This window comes from Somniosus microcephalus, unplaced genomic scaffold (genome assembly GCF_052327205.1).
Source record: "Somniosus microcephalus isolate GS21.2 unplaced genomic scaffold, FLI_Smic_1.0 unresolved_chr5, whole genome shotgun sequence".
Classification (NCBI taxonomy): Eukaryota; Metazoa; Chordata; class Chondrichthyes; order Squaliformes; family Somniosidae; genus Somniosus; species Somniosus microcephalus.
Genome location: NW_028225183.1, coordinates 32,453,761 through 32,459,760, shown reverse-complemented (window position 1 = coordinate 32,459,760; position 6,000 = coordinate 32,453,761).

The window sequence follows — 6,000 nt, the reverse complement described above, 5'->3', positions numbered from 1 at the left end:
AGGATCGCTGAGCAGTATTGAGGAGGCAGGAGGGAGAGTCTGATGGTAGGTGACACAGAAAAAGAAGAATGGGTGTGATAGCGTGGAGGTGGCAGAAGAGAGAGAGACAGAAGTTGGTTTACACAGAGAGAGAAGACGGGTGTGATAGGCTGCATGAGGTATAAGGGAGAGACTTATGCTGGGTGACCCAGAGAGAGAAGGATGCATGTGAAAGGATGGAGGCGCCAGAAGGGAGAGACAGGTGTTGGCTTACACAGAGAGAGAAGGATTGTTGTGATAGGATGGAGGAGGCAGAAGTAAGAGATAGATGGTGTGTGATCCGATGAGATATGGATGGGAATGACAGGACTGAGGAGGCAGAAGGGAGAGGCAGGAGGTTGGAGACACAGAAAGAGGGGGTTATGCATGATAGGATAGAGGAGGCAGAAGGGCGAGTCAGATGGTGGGTGACAGAGAGAGAGAAAGATGGGTGTGATAGGATAGAGGAGGAAGGTGGTAGTTAACAGAGAGTGATATCAGTGTCTGATATGATGGAGCTGGCAGTAGGGACAGGCAGAGAGTGAGTGACCCAGACAGCAATTGATGGGTGCATAGGATGGAGGAGGCAGAAAGGAGAGACAGGTGGTGGGTGACACAGAGAGAGCGAATGATGAGTTTGACAGGGTGGATTAGGCAGCAGGGAGAGACAGATGGTGGGTGACACGAAGAGAGAAGGAATGGTTTGATGGAATGGTGGAGGAAGAAGGGGAGACAAATCCTGGGTGACAAAGACAGAAAGATGGTTGGAATAGGATGAAGGGTGCAGAAGGGAGAGAAAGATGGTGGGCAACACAGAGAGAGAAGGATCGATGAGCAGTATGGAGGAGGCAGAAGGGAGAGTCTGATGGTAGGTGACACAGAGACAGACGGATGGATGTAATAGGATGGATGACGCAGAAGGGAGAGACAGATGGTGGGTGACACAGAGAGAGACGGATGGATGTAATAGGATGGATGAGGCAGAAGGTAGAGACAGATGGTGGGTGACACAGGGATGGAATAACGGGTGTGATAGAATGGAAGAGGCAGAAGGGAGAGGCAGATGGTTGGTGACACAGAGAGAGAAGGATGCGTGTGATTTGATGGAGGAGGCAGATGAGAGAGGCAGGTGGTGGGTAACAAAGAGGGAGACAGTCGTGTGTAATAGGATGGAGGAGGCAGAATGGAGCGACAGATGGTTGAGTGACAGAGATAGAAGGGTGGATGTAATAGGATGGAGGAGGGAGAAGGGTGAGACAGATGGTGGGTAACACAGAGAGAGAAGCATTGATGGATAGGATGGAGGAGACAGAAGGGAGAGACAGATGGTGGGTAACACAGAGGGGGAAGGATGTGTGTGATATGATGGAGGAGGCCGAAGGGGGATACAGATGTTGTGTAACACAGAGAGAGAGAAGTATGGGTTGATAAGATCTTGGAAGCAGAAGGGAGATAGTGATGGTGGGTGACTTAGAGAGATAAGGAAGGGTGTGACAGGATGGAGCAGGTTGAAGGGAGAGACAGATGTTGGGTTACACAGAGAGTGAGGGATGGTTGGAATAGGTTGCAGGAGGCAGAATGCAGAGACAGAATGTGGGTGGCACAGTGAGGAAAGGTTGGGTGTGATTAGACGGCCGAGGCAGAAGGGAGAGACAGATGGCTGGTGACACAGAGAGATAATGATGGGTGTAATAGGATAGATGAGGCAGATGGGAGAGAGAGTTAGTTGGTGACAGAGAGAGGGAATGATGGCTGTGATAGAATGGAGGAGGGAGATGGGAGCGGCAAATGGTTGATGAGACAGAGAGAGAAGAATGGGTGTTAAGGATGGAGGAGGCAGAAGCGATAGACAGGTGGTGGGTGACAGAGAGAGAAGGATGTCTGCTTAAGGATGGAGGATGCAGAAGCGAGAGACAGATGGCGGGCGACACAGAAAAAGAAGAATGGGTGTGATAGCGTGGAGGTGGCAGAAGAGAGAGAGACAGAAGTTGGTTTACACAGAGAGAGAAGATGGGTGTGATAGGCTGCATGAGGTATAAGGAGAGACTTATGCTGGGTGACCCAGAGAGAGAAGGATGCATGTGAATGGATGGAGGCGCCAGAAGGGAGAGACAGGTGTTGGCTTACACAGAGAGAGAAGGATTGTTGTGATCGGATGGAGGAGGCAGAAGTGAGAGATAGATGGTGGGTGATCCGATGAGATATGAATGGGAATGACAGGAATGAGGAGGCAGAAGAAAGAAGCAGGAGGTTGGAGACACAGAAAGAGGGGGTTATGCATGATAGGATAGAGGAGGCGGAAGGGAGAGTCAGATGGTGGGTGACAGAGAGAGAGATGGATGGGTGGGATAGGATAGAGGAGGAAGGTGGTAGTTAACAGAGAGTGATTTCAGTGTCTGATATGATGGAGCTGGCAGTAGGGACAGGCATAGAGTGAGTGACCCAGACAGCAATTGATGGGTGCATAGGATGGAGGAGACAGAAGGGAGAGACAGGTGGTGGGTGACACAGAGAGAGAAAGATGGGTGGATATGATGGAGAATGCAGAACGGCGAGACAGACGGTGGGTGATCAAGAGAAAGAAGGACGAATGGATATGATGGAGGAGGCGGGAGTGAGAGGCAGATGGTCGGTGAATTCGAGAGAAAGGTTGGGCGTGAGACGATGGAGGAACCAGAAGGTGAGACAGATGGTGGGTGATCCAGAGAGAGAAGGACATGTGTGATAGCAGGAGGAAGAGGAAATGAAAGATGGATAGTGAGTGACAGAGAGAGAGAGAGAGATTAGAACGGGTGTGATCGGATAGGGAACGCAGAAGGGAGAGGCAGCTGTTGGGTGACACAGAAATAGAAGGATGCGTGTGACAGGATTCGGGAGGCAGAAGCCAGAGGAAGATGGCAGGGGACAAAGACAAGGAAGGATGGTTGTGATAGTATGGAGGTGGCAGAAGAGAGAGACAGATGGTGGTTTACACAGAGAGAGAAGATGGGTGTGCTAGGATCGAGGGGGCAGGAGGGAGAGACAGATGCTGGGTAATGGAGAGATAGAAGCATGCGTGTGAGAGGGTGCAGGAGGCAGAAGTGAAAAACAGAGTTTGGGTGACACAGAGAGAATGGCGTGTATGATAGTCTGGATGAGGCAGAAGACAGAGACAGATGGTGGGTGACACAGAGAGAGAGAAGGATGGGTGTGGTAGCATGGATCAAGCAGAAGCGACAGACAGATAGTGTGTGACCCAGAGATTGAAGGATGGGTGTGATAGGATGGACGAGTCTGAAGGGATAGACAGATGGTGTGAGACACAGAGAGAGATGGATAGGTGTGATAGAATGGAGGGGGCAGAAGGGAGAGAGAGAGAGATGGTGGGTGACCCAGCCAGAGTAAAATGTGTGTGTAGGGTGGAGGAGGCAACGGGAGAGAAAGATGTTGGCTCTCACAGAAAAATAAAGATGGGTGTTATAAGATGGAGGAGGGAGAAGGGAGAGTCAGATGATGTTTGCAATAGAGACAAGGATCGGTGTGATTGGAGCGAGGCGGCAGAATGGCGCGACAGATCGTAGGTGACACAGAGAGAGAAGGTTGTTTGTAATAGGATGGAGGAGGCAAAATGAGAGACAGATGGTGGGTGACACAGAGCGAAAAGAATGATTTGTTACGATGGAGGAGTCAGAAGTGAGTGAGCGATGGTGGTTGACATAGAGAGAAGGATCTTTGTGATAGTATGGAGGAGGCAGAAGCGAGAGACAGATGGTAGGTGACACAGACAGAAGGCTGTGTTCGATAGGATGGTGTGTGACAGAAAGAGAAGGATAGGCATGATAGCATGGAGCAGGCAGACGGAATATGCAGGTGTTGGCTGGCACAGAGGGATAAGGATGTGCGTGATAGGATGGTGGAGGCAGAAGTGAGTGCCCGATGGTGGGTGTCATACAGAGAAGGATGTGTGTGATAGTATGGAGGAGGCAGAAGTGAGTGACCGATGGTGGGTGACATAGCGTGAAGGATGTGCGTGTTAGGATGGACGAGGCACAAGGTAGACACAGATGCAGGTTGACATGGCAGAGAAGTTAAATTAATACTTTGTTTCTCTCTTCACGGAGGAAGACACAACAAGACTCAAAGAATTACGCAAAATGCAAGAGTGTGGCAGGAATGAGGAACTTAAAGAAATTATTATTAATAAACAAACAGCATAAGCACAATTAATCTGATTAAAAGTCGATAAATCGCAAGGACCGGATGACCTACATCGCAGGGTTTTGAAAGACGTGGCCATTTGGATCGTGGACGCATTGGTTGTCATCTCCCAAGTTTCTGTAGATTCTGTAACGGTTCCTGCAGAATGGAGGGTAGCAAACGCATGTCTGCTATTTAAGAAAGGCGTGAGAGAGAAAATAGGGAACTACAGACCTGTTACCCTCACATCAGTAGTTGCAATCTATTATAAATGTATGAAATAACTGTGCACTTAGAAACTGTAATAAGATTGGGCAGAGTCAACATGGATTTATGAAAGGGAAAGCCTGTTTATCAAACCTAATGGAGTTCTTTGAGGATGTAACTAATGGAGTAGATAAAGGGGAGCTGGCAGATGTGTAGTATCTGTTTTTTTCAGAAGGCCTTCGATAAGGTCACACTCAATAGGTTTCTGAACACAATTAGGGCACATGGAATTGGGGTAATATTCTATATGGATTGAGAATTAGTTAACAGACAGAAAACAAAGAGTAGGGATAAACTGGAGATTTTCAGCATGGCAGGCTGTGACTACTGGGTACTGCAGGGATCACTGCGCGGGCCCCAGCTATTCACAATCTATATCAATGATTTGGATGAGGGGACTAAATGTAATATTTTCAAATTTACTGATGGTACAAAGCTAGGTGGCAGTGTCAGTTCTGAAGAGGAGGTGCGGAGGCTTCAAGGGGATCTCGCCAGGTTCAGTGAGCGGGCGAAAACTTGGCTGATGGAATATAATGGCCCAGAAATTCGGGTCTCCATGGGTGAGTATGCACGGTGTACTTACCCGTAGGCTGAATGGAAGTAACGGTTATCGGCATGCACTGTTCATACGCGGGAAACCGGCACTTCCGATCCTCTAAACAAAGGGGTGCAGAGGTCGAACGCGCATACAGGAGAGGATGCGCGTGTGCTTTCAACTTAGTTTTTTTTTTGCAGGATTTCCCGGGATCGTATGCCTGCAGTATTTAGAAAAGTAAAAAGCAGGCGTAAGGCCTGCTTTTTACAAGCTAAGTGGTCAAGTAATTAAAATTCAAATATTTTTCCACAGGTTTATTATTTTTTAAATACTTTAAAGCAAGTTAAGTTTATTCTTAGCCCCGTTAGAATATAAAATTATCTTTTTCAAAAATTTAAATTATTGTTTAAAATAGTTATTTAATTTAATTAATAGTTTATTTAAAATGTGATTTAAAAAAAAAATTATCCGATAGATTACTGCTATTTCCGGGCTGTAGTATTCATAAGTTTGGACACGTCTTCCTGTCAATCTTATGAATGGGTTTTTCCCTCGTCCGATTGGCTGCCCACGATCCTAGGTGACGCATTGCCCTAACTACGCCCCTGGGACACGCAAGCACAGTGTGCCGGCAGCTGGGCCAGGACCCGGAACAAAATTCCGCAGGGCCATACAGCTCAACTGTCGGCGCGCAAGGTAAGCCCCCGACCCGAATTTTTGGGCCATTGTGGCTAAATGTGAAGTTATACACTTTGGTACAAAAATACAGAAAGCAGAGTATTTCGTAAATGGTGATAGATTGTGCAATGCAGATGCTCAAAGTGACCTGGGTGTCCGTGTACATGAGTCACTGAAAGTGAATTTTTAGGTGCAGCAAGCCATTAAGAAGGCAAATGATAGGCTGGCCTTCATTACAAGATGATTTGAGTGCAGCGATAAAGAAGTCTTACTACAATTATATAAGGCCATGGTGAGACCACACATGGAGTACTGTGCATAATTCT